General features: G+C 45.3%; 1 protein-coding gene across 7 annotated transcripts in view; it reads left to right on the plus strand.

The window, feature by feature from the left end:
* Positions 1–17027, plus strand: part of RAB11FIP4 (RAB11 family interacting protein 4) — a 208916-nt gene that overhangs the window by 151586 nt on the left and 40303 nt on the right. Inside the window, exon 1 of one of the 7 annotated variants that reach the window (XM_053375162.1) lies at positions 8513–8694. The exons of 5 other annotated variants lie outside the window; for them this stretch is intronic. The gene's annotated coding sequence lies outside the window, so the exon portion shown is untranslated. Of the gene's footprint in view, positions 1–8512; positions 8695–9205; positions 9229–17027 lie in introns of those variants that run through there. One more of the 7 variants, XM_053375163.1, reaches the window with a different exon arrangement.

The following is a 17027-nucleotide window of genomic DNA, read 5'->3' on the forward strand; positions in this document are numbered from 1 at the left end:
TCATTTCCAAAGCCTAGTTAGCATTTGCCCAGGTTTGGGAAGGAGGTAGGAGGGCTTTACAATCCCGCTGGAGCCCTTGCACCTTATTCCCAAAGCCAGGCTCTCTGCCATATTGTGGAAAGGAAACTAGTACAATAGTCATTTTTATACATCCAAAACTACCTGGAAAAATTCGAACTTAAAGCAACCACTTTATGCATACTTTGTTCAAAAATCCTACCTCTGGATCACAGCCAACACTGTTGTTCCACTAACACAACAGATTGTCGCAATGCAACTTTCCTTTTGGTTCCTATGTACCCCCAAAATCTGCTTCAAAGAGGTGGGGTACACCCCGTAGCAGATTTTGAGGGCACACAAGGAAAGGAAAGGCAAGTCCTGTTGGGTGAGCAGAACTCTGTGCATGCAGTGTAGGAAACAACCATCTGAGTTTAACATCTCTGCATTGGGAATTAAAGGTAAAGGAACCCCTGACCATTAGGTCCAGTCGTGACCGACTCTGGGGTTGCGGCGCTCATCTCGCTCTATAGGCCGAGGGAGCCGGCGTACAGCTTTCGGGTCATGTGGCCAGCATGACTAAGCCGCTTCTGGCGAACCATAGCAGCGCATGGAAACGCCGTTTACCTTCCTGCCGGAGCAGTACCTATTTATCTACTTGCACTTTGATGTGCTTTCGAACTGCTAGGTTGGCAGGAGCAGGGACCAAGCAACGGGAGCTCACCCCGTCGCAGGGATTCTAACTGCCGACCTTCTGATTGGCAAGTCCTAGGCTCTGTGGTTTAACCCACAGCGCCATCCGCATCGCATTGGGAATTGCCAATGCATTAATTTTTTGCATAATGTCTTCATTTGAGTGAAAGTCGGGTCCTTCTGCATTTGCATCAATGTGAAAAATCAGATTTTCATACGGTTACTTAATTAATATGAGGTAGTAAAACACAAAGTTTTACCGAAAGCCAAGGGGGAATACATCTGGCAGTACTCATAGCTTATTTAAATCCATATAACACTCTACAGACAGGGGTTGATCTGTTGAAGAGACACAGTTTGTAGTAACTTTGGTAAATTTCTATCAACAAGATGCCAATTATTATTATTTAATTATTGCCTTGCAATGAATCATACAATCCTGGGCTACTAATGGTACACTTGGTTTGTGTATTAAACATTAGTATATGGCACCTGGGCATCCATAGCTAATAAAACATGCTTTGGGTAAAGCTATTATTAAACATTGATTGCCAGTATATTTGCTAACCCAGCACAAGTTGGAATTCCATTAAAAGCATAAACTGTCAGGTCTCAAAATAATGCTGGATGATCAAGAGTAACTGGAGGCATTTCACGCTGAAATCTACAAGGTAATTATGAAAAATGTGCCTGACGGGTTCTTTTTATTTATCACACACTCGTTTTTATAATGACATTTGCTGAGCCATGATTGCTCTCTTACCTAGCCTTTAAGACAAAATCTGAATTTTTAGGAGTTTTAGGTGTGCTTTGAAAACCGTTGCATATGACAGTCTACTGTTGTGTGAAATCAACATGAAAAAAAGGAACAGATTCATAGAAATACTAAAACGCAGAATTGTAGAGTTGGAAGGGACCTCAAGGATCATCTAGTCCAACTTCCTGCAATGCAGGAATCTCAACTAAAGCATCCTTGACAAATGGCCATCCTTGTTGTTGTTTAGTCGTTTAGTCATGTCCGGCTCTTCGTGACCCCCTGGACCAGAGCACGCCAGGCACTCCTGTCTTCCACTGCCTCCTGCAGTTTGGTCAAACTCATGCTGGTAGCTTTGAGAACACTGTCTAACCATCTCGTCCTCTGTCGTCCCCTTCTTCTTATGCCCTCCATCTTTCCCAACATCAGGGTCTTTTCCAGGGAGACTTCTCTTCTCATGAGGTGGCCAAAGTATTGGAGCCTCAGCTTCAGGATCTGTCCTTCCAGTCAGCACTCAGGGCTGATTTCCTTCAGAATGGATAGGTTTGATGTTCTTGCAGTCCATCCAAGCTCTGCTTAAATACCTCAAAGTAAGGACAGTCCAGAACTGCTGAACAGCTCTTACTGTCAGAAGTTCTTCCTGAAGTTTAGTTGGAATCTCCTTCCTTGAATGTTGAATCCATTGTTTCGGGTCCTACCCTCCACAGCAGGAGAAAATAGGCTGTTCCATCTTCCAGGTGACAGCCCTTGAGATATGTGAAGATATCCTATCTCCTCTTAGTCTCCTCTTTTCCAGGCTAAACATATACCCAACTCCCTGTTGTTTTACCCTTAATGCAAATTTGTACAACATATAAATTCAAGATTACCTTTCTGTGGCCTTCTCAGCATCTAGGGAATCTCACATTATTTATAAACAGCCCTAGTTTCTCAGGCTTGTACAGTGGTACCTCGGGTTACATACGCTTCAGGTTACATATGCTTCAGGTTAAGCACTCCGCTAACCCAGAAATAGTGCTTCAGGTTAAGAACTTTGCTTCAGGATAGGAAGAGAAATCGGGCTCTGGCAGCACGGCGGCAGCAGGAGCCCCATTAGCTAAAGTGGTGCTTCAGGTTAAGAACAGTTTCAGGTTAAGAACAGATCTCCAGAACGAATTAAGTACTTAACCCGAGGTACCACTGTAGTTGCAAAGGCAGGGGCTGCATTTGGAAAATCACAATAAACACAGCAAAGAGAAGAAGATACAAACCTTCATTTACAGTGAAGCAGAAGTTAGTGGCTAGATGCAACACTAAACAGGGATTAATCTGAGGTATCGTGTGTCAGAAACAAAGCCAGTTTGAGAAACCAAAATTTGAAACTTTGCTTGTTTCAAAGAAACCATAGTTAAGGTTAACCAAAGTTTGTTGGGTTCAGATGAAACAACAAACAGTGGCTAATCCAAAATGGAAACGAAAGCTTCCATAGTTGCACAATAAATGTGAACCCAGGGGGAGGCTAGAATTGTTCCCGTCATGATAAACTATGGCTTGTAACATTAAAATGCAGCCATTGTTGTGGCCATGTGACTATATTAGCCAGTCATCTGCTTCCTATGTTTATATATCCCTTTCCAATATAGATTTACACACACTTTCTTGTGCCTTTTAAAAGCAGCAAATATTCATGAAAATGTATTGGCCAAACAAAGAGAAAAGCAAATACAAAAGACCAAACCACTTTTTTTCTATTGTGATAACTTCAAAATGCATATGCCACAGGTTTGTTGGTTTGTTTGTTTTAATGGTTGACTGAGTTAGTCCTCATTAAAAAATGACCATTTCTGCATAAAGAGGACATAAAACATATTTAAGATATCTGACAGCTATAGCCTGACATTCTGTGTTCTTTTGATTTTCCAGACTACAGTGAAGTCTACAGCTACCTCTGCCTTTTTCTTCTCCTAATTTGAACCCATTTGTGACTCAGTTTGTTTGACATGGACATTGTAACAAGGTGGCCACATTCCGGGGAATGCTTGTGTAAAAATTGGATACATTCCCCAATAGTCCCACTTTCATTTCTTTATTCTTTCGCCTCCCGTTTGTTTGCTAGTATATATTTGTACAATAACGAAATACTGGTTTGCACAACAATATGTTGGTTTTCAAAAAAGGAAGTTACTGAAAGCAATTTCTGAAAGCAGAAGCACAGTAATATGACAGCTGTGAAGAGTGTTTGAGTTTATACCTTCCTTCCTTCCTTCCTTCCTTCCTTTCTTTCTTTCTTTCTTTCTTTCTTTCTTTCTTTCTTTCTCTCTCTCTCTCTTTCTCTTTCTTTCTTTCTGTAAGACATTAGGAGCAACTGTGAATTCCATGGCAAGCCTTAAAGCAATATGGGTTTGGGGATTCAAACCAAAGATTAGAATAAAATATATGGGGTGTGTGACTCTTTTGATCAGTCTGTTTACATTAGGGAGAATTCGTTGAAGTTAATTCACAGACGGTATTGTACACCTTTACAGCTGTCTCAAATGTTTTCCACTATGACTTATTGGAGAGGGTCTGGCAAACATATTTGTGGGGCAAATATAAACATTTGTGCTGGTATTGGAAGATGATACACGCAGAGATGGTTCTTATCCTTAATGAAAAAGTGTTGCTAAGTTCACAGTTAGCATTACTTGAATATTTTTGAGGAAGGAAATTCAAACATTCAGTTAAAGGAACTGTGTACAGTCGTACCTTGGATATTGAACGCCTTGGCTCCTGAACAAATCGGCTCCCGAACGATCAAAACCTGGATGTGATTGTTCCAGTTTTCGAACGTTCTTTTGGAAGCTGAATGTCCGGCAGGGATTCGGTGGCTTCTGATTGGCTGCAGGAGCTTCCTACAGCCAATCAGAAGCTGTGCTTTGGTTTCCGAACATTTTGGAAGTTGAACGGACTTCCAGAACAGATTCCATTTGACTTCCAAGGTACGACTGTATATGCATGACTTTAGCAGCAAGACTGACTATAGCTCACTCCTGGCAATCATCCCAAGATCTTATTCATGGTCAATGATACCAATCTCTTTGGAGCAGTAATAGAAAAAAATGACCCATCAGTTAAGATTTATACAAGAGCAAAAGATCCGAGATTCTTTCTATAGGCTTTGGCATGCTTTTCACTGAACATCCATAATTTTCAAGGCTCCCAGCAATTCATTCTTGGCAAAAATTCCTGATGGTTATGCCTATTTCATGCACACTTGATGTATCTGGATTTCCGTGTGTGGACTGGTGCAGGGAGGGAGAAGGGAAATGTCAGTTAGCCGTGAAACATGCATGAGAAACAGTTTCTAGTTATGTTATTGCTTTGGCATACTATTTCATTTTTTATTGAAAAACGCTAACCACCATCATCAATAAGAGAAGTCAGTACAGGTTTTCCTGCCTTATTGCAGGATCGAGAATGCAGATGGGGCTCATTCTCTAGGGGGGTGGGTAATGCAGAGGCCAAAGTTGAGATGGAAACGGCAGCTAGGATGCAGATCCTTAGAGCAGAACTTGCCAAACTGTGTGTCACGACACATTAGTGTGTCGGCTGCAGTGTATAGGTGTGTCACACAAACTTTATCCATGCTCCTCCCGGGGCTGGAAAGGGACTATCATATTTTCCGCTCCATAAGACGCACCTGACCATAAGACGCACCTAGTTTTTAGAGGAGGAAAACAAGAAGAAAAAAAATTCTGAACAAAACAGTGGATGTATGATTTTTGTGGTTCCTGCTATGGCCACAGACATGGGATTTGACAGTGAGTTTGGGGTGACCCAATGCAAAAATCCTGAGGATCCATGGGCTTTTACCTCCCCCCTCCCAGGCAGCCTCCTTTATCGCTAGCCTCCCTTATCTCCCTCCTGATCGCTTGCCGACCAGCTGCTCTGCGGCTTCATTTCAACACCCCCTTCCCTCTTTCTAAAAAAAAAGCACGATCCGCTTTTTGCCCCTGGGCAATTTGGCTCCAGGGACCACGCATTCACTCCATAAGACACACAGACATTTCCCCTTGCTTTTTAGGAGGAAAAAAGTGCGTCTTATGGAGTGAAAAATATGGTATTTTAACCTCCAATTTTCTAGTAAAACTGAATTACTGCGTCACAAAATGATGCACATCCAAAAAGTGTGCCACCAACATGAAAAGTTTGGGGAGCTCTGCCTTAGAGAGTGGAAAATGCCTATCCATGAAAAGCCATCCATGAAAACGCCTATCCATGAAAATTCAGTTTCTAAAGGAGATGGCACCGTTGCAGCAGGGAATGTTACATCTGCATTGAGAAAATACACAGAGACTGCTGCACATAGCATGATATATCTGTACAAACCTCCTTTTTTAATATGGTGTCTTACTAGTCCACCGTTCCAGACACCAGAAAGGGGGACCTTCCAAAGGAAGTTAGAAGTCTTACTATTATGCCTGCATAGGAAAATGAGCATGCTCACTGCTTACATGGCCACAACACTCTGCATGCAGTATCTGGATTCCTTATTGCTGTACAGGAGGTTATTGGAGTGTTTTCTCTGCCTAGGGTTGCATTCCACTACATTCATCTATAGATGGGCAACGTATCTGGACTTCAAAGTTCATCCATCCTAAATGTGTCACTGGAAAAAGTGGCATTGGGGATTTCTTTTAATGGGGGAGGCACTTCTTTTAAAGTAAGTGTGCCTGGAATCACAGCTGAAATTTCTTCCTTCATATCCTTAAGTAACTTTAATTATGCTATCTGCTGATTCATACTAAATACTTATCCGGGGGGGGGGGGTGTTATGTACTTTTCTCTGTATCCTGCAGAGAATATTGTAGGAATAGGAGAGATAGAATATTGATTTCCCTGTCTCACGAAGCATTTTAATTTTGTTTTAATCTTACTCTCTCCAGTACAGTGGTACCTCAGGTTACAGATGCTTCAGGTTACAGGCGCTTCGGGTTACAGACTCTGCTAACCCAGAAATAGTACCTCGGGTTAAGACCTTTGCTTCAGGATGAGAACAGAAATCGCGCGGCGGCAGCAAGGAGGCCCCATTAGCTAAAGTGGTACCTCAGGTTAAGAACAGTTTCAGGTTAAGAACGGACCTCTGGAACAAATTAAGTTCTTAACCCGAGGTAGCACTGTACAGGCATGGCATTTGGGGGGGGGGGAGATAATAATAATAATAATAATAATTAATTATTTATACCCCGCCCATCTGGCTGGGCCTCCCCAGCCACTCTGGGCGGCTTCCATAAAAACCAAAAATACAGTAAAATATCACACGTTAAAAACTTCCCTGAACAGGGCTGCCTTAAGATGTCTTCTGAATGTCAGGTAGTTGTTTATCTCTTTGACATCTGGTGGAAGGGCGTTCCACAGGGCGGGCGCCACTACCGAGAAGGCCCTCTGCCTGGTTCCCTGTAGCTTTGCTTCTCGCAATGAGGGAACCGCCAGAAGGCCCTCGGCGCTGGACCTCAGCGTCCGGGCAGAATGATGGGGGTGGAGACGCTCCTTCAGGTATACTGGACAGCTGGAGATGGGGACAGCTTTATAAATCAGACCATTGGTCCATCTATTTCAACACTCTCTATTTACACTGACTGGCAGCCGCTCTTGAAGAATTGAGGACTTTCCTGGTCCCTCTTGGAAATGCTGGGCATTGCACCTAGGAGCTGGCTTCTGCATGCAAACCCTCAGGTTCACAACAAACATACAAGTGCGTGCACACACATTTATGAATTGTAGTGTTGGAAGGGACCCTGAGGGTCATCTAGTCCAACCCCCAGCAATGCAGGAATCCTGCCCACAGCCACCCCTGGGTGGGCTCAAAGCACCAAGGGGTCTTTCTCCCTCCCCTCCCCCCAATAAAATATTTGAGGGGGGCAGGGCTTCCAAAGTTGATGGGCACTGCCATTCAAACGGTGCGTGTGCACCATGTCACGTGCACAATTATGTGGGGTGCGACTTTTATTCCAAGTTGGCCCCCAGGCCAGATCATAGCTGTCCACTTTTCCCTTTTCTCGCGAGGAATCCTATTCGGAATAAGGGAATTTCCCTTTAAAAAAAGGAAAACATTGACAGCTATGGGCCAGATGGTTTCAGACGTTAATAACAGCTGGGTGAAGGCAATCCCTTAAGTTGCACACTCCTAGCGCTCTCTCTCTCTCTCTGCGTGTGTGTAGCTGCAACACAAACCAAAAGGATTGGTAACAAGCGCGACCCTAAGCCCATTTGCTCAGAAGCATGTTCCGCTGCAGCTGGCCGGGCTCCTATGCGGGAACTTCACCCCCAAGAAACTCAAGTTTCCGCGGCGGGCGTAGTTTCTTGCTCTTTGCAGCGAGCCACACATTCCCAACCACAGCCCCCACCCCGCATCATCCCCATTGCTTGCGCTCCACAGACCCCTGACGGAAGCTTTGCTAGCTGCTACCTCTAAAAGGTCCGTATAGTTAAAGCTATGCTTTTCCCAGTAGTGATGTATGGAAGCGAGAGCTGGACCATAAAGAAGGCTGGTCGCTGAAGAATTGATGCTTTTGAATTATGGTGCTGGAGGAAACTCTTGAGAGTCCCAGGGACTGCAAGAAGATCAAACCTATCCATTCTTAGGGAAATCAGTCCTGAGTGCTCACTGGAAGGACAGATCCTGAAGCTGAGGCTCCAATACTTTGGCCACACCATGAGAAGAGAAGACTCCCTGGAAAAGACCATGATGTTGGAAAGATGGAGGGCACAAGGAGAAGGGGACGACAGAGGACGAGATGGTTGGACAGTGTTCTCGAAGCTACCAGCATGAGTTTGACCAAGCTGCGGGAGGCAGTGGAAGACAGGAGTGCCTGGCGGGCTCTGGTCCATGGGGTCAGGAAGAGTCGGACACGACTAATCCACTAAACAACAACAACAACCTCTAAAAACTCTTGGCGCCGCCCACTTTCCCTTTTGGAATCTTCGCGCCCCCGCCCCGTTTTGATGCCGCCGAAAGGATACAATGAGGGGGCCTGGGCGCTTAGCAACAGCCTGCGGGGGGGGGAGGGAGGCGTGGCTTCCGCGCTAACTGCCAACTGTTGCCCAAGGTGGGAGGCGGAGGGTTTGGCTGGCTCCTGAGCGCGGGGTGAGCGAGCGGCGAAGGAGGAGGAGCAGGAGAAAGAGAGAGAGAGGCCGGTCTTGCTCTCTCGCCCAGCTACGGCCGACGGACTCCTTCCTCTTCCCGGCGGCTGGGGGAGCGCAGGCATCGCCTGGATCCGCCGCTGAGCCAGGTAAGGGGAAAGGATGGAGGGGGAAAGAAGGAAATGAATTGGATGCTGCTGCAAAGAGACGGAAAGAAAGGAGCGGGGACTGGGGGGGGGGGGTCTTTCCTTGCAAAGTTTTTTTTGGGGGGGTCTAACAGTTGCGGGGGGAGGGCTCGTCTTTCTTTGCAAGGGGGAACCCCCTTATGAAGCCTGTGGTGCGTCTCCAGTCCGGTTGGCCACTGCTTGGGGAAGCAGTTGGCTTTAAGCAATCTGCTTCTTTCTAATGTCACCCCTCCTCCCCCCGCGCAACCCCGTTTTCTTCTCCTCGGAAGGGAGGAGTGGGTGTCGGCGGAATCGCTTCCTTGACGCCCCCCTCCTCTCGCCTTCCTCAACCCTCGTTCCTCCCCGGGAACATCGAGATACCATCAAAGCGAAATTCTAGCAGGAGAGAGAGAGAGAGAGATCTTTCTTTGTTAGGTCTGGCAACGGCTACTTCTTTTTTCCCCTTCTTTTTTTTTGCACTCTAGCGCGGGGTGGGAGCCCGTCCACTGCAGCAAGCAGGCAAGTAGATTATCCATATAATTCCCGCAGATTTCACGTTGTTTTTATTTTTAGGTCCGGGGAGAGCAGGCAAGGCTGGCTGGCTGGCTGGCTGGCTGGCTGGCTCCTCGGAGGAAGGGCGGTGGGGAGGCGGCGTGGGTGGGCGCTGGAGGGCGCCGGATCAATGACCTTTCCAGGTTGCGCGTTGCGGTGCGCGGGGCTGCTGCTGTTCCGCCGGATTCCCTGGGAAAGGACCAGAGGCAGGATCGAGGCGTCCCCGGCGCATCAGCCTAGCCAGCTTGGTGCATTATGTTCTCTTGCGTCTCTCTCACCCCCCTCCATGAATGCCGGGCTTGTGAGAGCCTCAAGCCTGGATCCAGCGTCAATGCTCTCTGAAAGATTTTGTCTTGGGGACCGATTCTGACGCAGGGAATCGGGAAATGAAAAATCAGATCGCTGGCTTCCTGTGATGCGCCTTTGATTACGCAAGCGTCTTACTGCCCAGTTTTGAATCGGTGTGCCGCACCGAAAAGCATAAATGAGGCTACAAGCAACGTAGTGCCCTCCGGAGGTTGCTGGGACTACAAATCCCATCATCCCTGCCCGTCCACCATTCTGTCCGGGGTTGATGGGAGTTGGGAGTCCAGGCAACATCTGATTACCATGCAATGTGGCTAGATAGCTCAGTTGGTGGAGCATGAGACTCAGGGTTGCGGGTTTGAGCGGCACCTTGGGCAAAAGACTCCTGCATTGCTGCGGGTTGGACTAGATGACCCTCAAGGTCCCTTCCAGCTCAATGATTCTATGATCTGTGGGCAGGTAGTTGAGTTCAGGATGTTATGTTTTGTTGCTGCCAGTGGTTGCATTTGTGCTGGGCATCCTGTAATGCGTGCCCAAGGAGTGTTTTGTTGATCTTTCCCAATGAAAAATGAAAGACTTCTTGTTTGCATGTTTAGTGGCAATCTGGATAGTTGCCAGAGAGACCCCCAGTATTCTCTTCTACATCACGGTAAATCATTTCTGTTGCAATACACACAAAAAACCCCTCCATAAATTCCTGACTCATTTGCTTGTCACAGCAGCTCTGAGATAGACAGAGACCAACATCAGTAGGGATTTCCCCATGAATCTGGGTCGCCAAACTCAACATGGTAGCCCAGGGTATTTCAGTGGCTGTTTATGGTGGATCTGCATGTTCATATCATGATGGAAGTGGTTTGCCATGGCTCCTTTGAGCAGAGAAATCTTTTGACTCCCAAAATGTGCAAACTATGCATGAAAGTGGATGGCAACCTCAGGACAGCTAAGTGAGATTGTAGTACACTGCACAAACAAGCAAGGTGTGAAATTGTATTTGCTGCGCTTATTCCCAAAACATCTGTTTCCGCAAGCTGAGGACTGCAATATTTTAACATCAAGTTTGCCATTGGGCTGATCTGGCCAGGTCTGTGTTTTGCAGTTGCCGCCATATGGGTATACTTGAGAAGGCAGAGTTTCTCAGCAATTCTATATCCTTCCACTTAAAAGGGGTTTTTTTTGCTAGTAGCGGAGAGAATCAGAAAAGTCTGGCCAACTTGTGGTTGAACACTTTTTCGTGACTGCTCCTAAAAATGGAAAGTTTGATTCATTGTTGGCCATTTGTTTTATAATTTTCTGATATATTATGCCTTTACATTTTTTAGGAAGTGGTGGTTTATAAATATTTGCAAAAAAAAAAAAAAGTTATAAGAAGCTGCTATACTGAGTTGAGCTAGTGGCTGCAACTGCCTGTTGGGCATGTTCAGTGCATCTCTGCTGTTCACTAAACTGTCCCAACACAAAAAAGTGTTAGATGCCTTTAGCTCTCCTTCTGTATAATCCACAAGTGCTGCCAGTAGACATTTGCTGTCTTAAAACAATATTGGCATGGCGTACGTGGGGTAGACTAGTTTGGAATAGGTTTTTTAATTGTACTTCAGGGTACCCCCTGGATTCCTTGAGAGGTTGGGATTCCTCAGTGGGAAGATAAGTGATGGCAGACATGCTTCTTTGAAGAAACCAGCATTCAACCATTCTTGATCTTCCTGTCTAGTATCCTGCCACTGGGTATGCCCCAAGGAATTAAAACTATATTCCCCATGGGCAGTGTCCAAAATTAGCCAGGCACATTTTGTGACTGGTGCAACCAGTCTGGTAAGTTTCGCCATTTCTGCCTATTCCATATGTTTCCTTTGCTGGGCCTGTTTTAATGTGTTGTCAACCGCTTTGAGATTTTTTCCTTTAAAATATAAAGCGGCGTAGAAATGGAAATGAACTTCATTGGGAGGAAATGGCTTCTAGACATTATGTGGTGGCAACTGTAACAAAGCTTTAAGGCGGTATTTGGCGATTAGCTTATTTATCTGAGTTTCTAACACTGCCCATGGGTGATGATGAGAGCAAGGGGGAGAGATGAAGTTTAACACCGCTGTGGGTTAAACCACAGAGCCTAGGACTTGCCGATCAGAAGGTCGGCAGTTCGAATCCCCACGATGGGGTGAGCTCCCATTGTTCGGTCCCTGCTCCTGCCAACCTAGCTGTTTGAAAGCACGTGAAAATGCAAGTAGATATATAGGTACCGCTCCGGCGGGAAGGTAAACGGCATTTCCGTGTGCTGCTCTGGTTCACCAGAAGTGGCTTACTCATGCTGTGGCCACATGACCCGGAAGCTGTACGCCGGCTCCCTCGGCCACTAAAGCGAGATGAGCGCCGCAACCCCAGAGTCGTCCGTGACTGGACCTAATGGTCAGGGGTCCCTTTACCTTTACTTGCTTCAGCTAACACACTTTCTTAGCCTGGTTCCTTCCAGGTGTTGTTAGTTCCCCATAGCGCCTGCCAGCATGACCAGTGGTCTGCGATAAGGTGAATTATAGTCCACCAAAACTTGGAAGGCACCAGGTTGGGGAAAGCTGAGCGAGACTGTCCCATGCCCATCACAGGACAGCTAGCCATCAACAGGCAGAACTGTGCACCAACTTGCCTCTCACTACCCCCACCAAAAAAGCAACAACCCCAAGGAACTTCTATTACTACTAACTGCCCTGTTGCAATGAAGATCTGGTGCTGACTCATATGGTTGTTTTCCTTTAGAGTATGTCGTTCCTTTATCGCATTTTGTGTATGTTGTAAGTCACTAGTCAACAAGCAGGACATAAATCTATTTGATAAAGCCCATCAGAGGTGACCAGCATTTGTATCGGCAGCCAGGATGCTCCTCTGGTCCCAGAATCCTCTGTGTTGTGCAGGGATCCCTTGCATGCAACTCAATAGGAGATGGTGTAGCACCCTGCTTGTGGTTAACGCTTAGCTGGAATGAAATATTCAACGCAGCAATAGAGAAATTAAAATAATAATTTATTTGTCAGACAAATAAATGTGAGGCACAGTGGTATATGGTTACCAAGCTCTGGCCTGGCCTTCTGCCCTTATGGCCAGCACTTATATTCCCTCAGCTCAGCCCCCTTGCTCCTCCTTTGGCTGCCTCTGTCCAATCAGCCTGGTTAAAATTCCTATTGGCTGTTTGCTAGAACCAATCATAAAAGATACACCCATTTCCTATTACCTTTTATGGGAGACAAAGAGCTATATTTCCTTCTATTTATAATTGGCAAATAAGTAGTCATATATCTTATATTTACCTCGACCAGGCACCTTAATTACCAGATAACCTTTTGCCCTAGACTAGGCGCCTTAACTAACATTTCATCTTTTGCCCTATTGCCCTATTCACTCCAAAACAGATGATGGCTAATGGTTCTAATTTTTATCTTAAACAGATATTTTGGGTTCACCTCCTCACACATTATCAATGAAAGATCTCCTTCTTTGGAGGTCATTAAGCAGAGGCCCGACAACCATATGTCAGGAGTGCTCTGATGGCGTCTCTCTGTCTGGCAGGGGTCCGGACCCAATGGCCCTTGTGGTCTATTCCAACTCTTCTATGATTCTATTTAACATTTCTTCTAAATCCTTTGCATAATTACATTTAAGCCAATATATTTCATAACATAACATATATAGATTTTTAGAAGCAAAGATCTTGTCTAAGTAAAAGGGAACTTAGTAAAAGCTAGGTTCTCTAAATTCTCTGAAGCTTCAAAGATTCAAAGCAGTTTCAGAGAGCTGCTTTGCCTAGTCTAGCTGCTGTTTATTTGCCCTTTTAACCTTAGGAAGATGTGGCTCAAGTTTAATGGGAGGCACCATAATTATTACTATTTTTGCAACCTTGATTGTATTCTATAATTTGTATGGTCAGTGTGACCTTTTGCTCCTAGCCTGTAATTTTCTTTTACAACCCTGAGACACTGCTATAGATCAGGGGGGCCCTTGATCAAGAAGATAAACAGCTGCCAGAGTATGGTTTCTGCCTGGCATGAGAGATACAAACATTTACAAATATATATTTCTTTAAGGTCATTTTTAGAATACAGGAATCTGATCAAAATATAAGCCTTGATTAAAAATGCAGGCTATGATCAGATGCCTCAATGGTTACCCCGAAACGAGGAGGGCTGAAGAATCAATGGTGTTGGTGAACGAAAGTTTATCTGTTGCTGCTCAGATATCTTGGGAACTTCCTACCATGGCAGTTGTTTGACATTAACCCATGTCTGTGGTTCAGCTTCCTGTTGCACTCGTAATTCGTAACGAAACACATCACAGATTGAGCGTTGAAATGAGACGCTTTAGTTCCCCCGTCCTCTCTCTTTTTTAGTGGAAATATCACATTTCACGAGAGGCTGCGAGAGTGTTATGTTTCGGCTCTATTCCTTCTTTTTGCAAAAAAACTGGGCCTATTGTTCAAAGTGGAATTGCAGTACATTCCCTTAGGGAGGCTCAAGAGGCATGATTTGTTTTGGTTTGGGGTTTTTGCTTGCTTGTACCACTGTTGCTCACATTTGGGATCTAGAATTAACAACTGTCGCTCACAGTCTGCCGGGTCAGATTGGCTCACCATGACCGCAGTGAGTTTTTACCTTCTCTAGTGAAATATGCAGTGCTCCCCCCCCAAAAAAAATATGTTTAGGGGTACTCTCATTTTGACTCAAGAAAATCACCATTCGGGAAAAATCAAATCGGGAAAAATAAATACCGTAAACGGACAAAAATGCAAAGATTCGCAAAATGTTTCGGGGTATGCGTCCCTTCGTCCCCCCAGAAAAAAGCACTGGACACATGCCATAGCTTTATTGCTTTACCAGCCGTCCCACAACCTGTGTCTTCTTCTAATAATAATAATAATAATAATAATAATAATAATAATAATAATAAATTATTTATACCCCACCCATCTGGCTGAGTCTCCCCAGCCAATCTGGGCGGCTCCCAATCAAATGTTAAAAACAGTACAGCATTAAATATTAAAAACGTCCCTGAACAGGGCTGCCTTCAGATGTCTTTTAAAGATAGGATAGCTGCTTATTTCCTTCACATCTGAAGGGAGGGTGTTCCACAGGGCGGGCGCCACTACCGAGAAGGCCCTCTGTCTGGTTCCCTGTAACCTCACTTCTCGCAATGAGGGAACCGCCAGAAGGCCTATAATGATGCACATTATAGTCCAAAACATCAGGAGGGCACCAAGTTTAGGGAAGGCTGGTTTTAACCACCTAGATCTACTGTATTTTACTTCTACATGTGTTTCCTGTTTTATAGTGTGGCAGGAGACTTGTGCCTTGGGCAACTCACTTAAACTTGCCCCCTGGGCTATGTTCAAGGAAGCTGCCTCCAATGTGGGCATGAAAATACTTTCAATTCCCATCTCCACAGGCTTTTTACATGCCAATACAGTGCTCAATTCTTCCCATCCGTAGCTAAGATGCAATCAGAGCAACAAGGAATAAATGATTACTGGAGGGTGGAACATACCTCCTTGTATGTGTTGAACTGCTTTTGCCTTTCCTGGTGGGTTGGGTGGAGACTGTGAGGATGTTTTGTCGGCAGTTTGAATCCACTCAACGGGGTGAGCTCCTGTCGCTCTGTCTCAGCTCCTGCCAACCTAGCAGTTTGAAAGCACGCCAGTGCAAGTAGATAAATAGGTACCTCTGTGGCGGGAAGGTAAATGGTGTTTTCATGCACTCTGGTTTCCATCACGGTGTTCCGTTGTGCCAGAAGCGGTTTAGTCATGCTGGCCACATGAACCAGAAGGCTGTCTGTGGACAAACACCAGCTCCCTTGGCCTGAAAATTAGATGAGCACCGCAACCCCATAGTCGCCTTTGACTGGACTTTACCGTCCAGGGGTCCTTTACCTTTAGACCCTTTAAACCACATCATCCATTCTTGCCAAACAGGGTTCATACAAATGGCACAGGGACCAGATCAGGAGCAGAATCCATTTCTGGCAGGTGGGTTTCATAGAGTTAAGATGCAGAATGGACCTGAGGTTCTTTACCATATTTCTCCAGTATCCTGTTTTTGACCCTCCTTGTTTGTTTAAACTATGCCCAGCATAGGTGTCTTCTGGCCAAAATAAAACAACAGAAATAATTCATGGAGCTTTAAAAAAAAAATCTAAATCATAGCAGCAGCATTCATCCACAATATTCACTTTGCAGTTACAGCTTTCATTCTCTTTGAAAAGCTTTAAGGCCAGAACAGCTCTGAGCCTTTGGAGCAGCTATGGTCAAGGACCTGTTCTGCACTATGCAGTTGTACCTTGGATCTCAAACGCCTTGGCTCCCAAATGATTGAAACCCGAAAGTGAGTGTTCCGGTTTTTGAACGATTTTTGGAAGCCAAATATCCGGCGTGGCTTCCGATTGGCTGCAGGAGCATCCTTCAGCCAATCAGAAGCCACACCGTGGTTTTTGAATGGTTCCAGGGGTCGAATGGACTCCTGGAACACATTCTGTTTGAGAACCAAGGTACAACTGTAGTTGTCTTTCTCTGCTATGGCATGGACACCTGGAGGAGGCTTGCTGTGGAGAACACTGCCCACAACTGGGCTCATATGGGAGCTGGCTTTCTCTGAAGCATGTTGGTCCCAAGTCATAAAGAGATTTCAAAACAAGAACCAGCACTTAGAATTGAAGCTGGAAGGCTGGCTCATAACCAATGTCTACAAGAAAGAGGGGATATGTTCTGTCTCTCCCGAGAGGTGGACAGCCATATTCTAATAGGCTCTATGTAGTCAGATCATGCCTGGTTGCTGCAGTGAGTTTGAAAATTTGTGGCATAAATCCAGTAGATGTTGCTTGTTCCTTAGTCAGCTGGCTAGTTCAGCTAATTATTAACCTGAGGTCAGACCTGGGAGGTCAGTTGAACTGCAGATATTTCTCTGATTGCTTCAGTCTCTCTCCTTATGTGATCTTTCCTGTATATCTGCTCTTACAGTCATGACAGATCAAATTAGGCGTGAGGGTGGCAACCTATGTTTGGAAACATTTCTGCCTGAATCATGTATAGTGGGATCTGATTCTTCACATGCAAAAGAGGCACTAGTTGAAGGGAACCAAAACCTTTGACTGCACCTGCTTCCAGGGTCTTCTAGCCCAGCTGTGCTGTTTTCTGGCACTGGATCCAGGCTTTGGAAAAAGAATTTGAGCAGCAGAGACCACAGAGAGATAAGATGGAGAAGGACTTGGCTCTCTTTAAATCTGACTCTCCACTTCACTGCAGTTGTCTTCCCTGGTCGCTTATAATTTAACTGCTGGTGTTACACCAACGCTGACCCTTGATTCAACGTTCACAATTACCAGAGCCATGAGAGACCTGAGAGAAGTATTATAGTGGATACATATTTCAAGAAAGTCCAAAATAGTGGTAGAACAAGCTTGTGCAAAGTAACAAAAATTCCCAAACAAAT

This window comes from Podarcis raffonei, chromosome 2 (genome assembly GCF_027172205.1).
Source record: "Podarcis raffonei isolate rPodRaf1 chromosome 2, rPodRaf1.pri, whole genome shotgun sequence".
Taxonomy (NCBI): domain Eukaryota; kingdom Metazoa; phylum Chordata; class Lepidosauria; order Squamata; family Lacertidae; genus Podarcis; species Podarcis raffonei.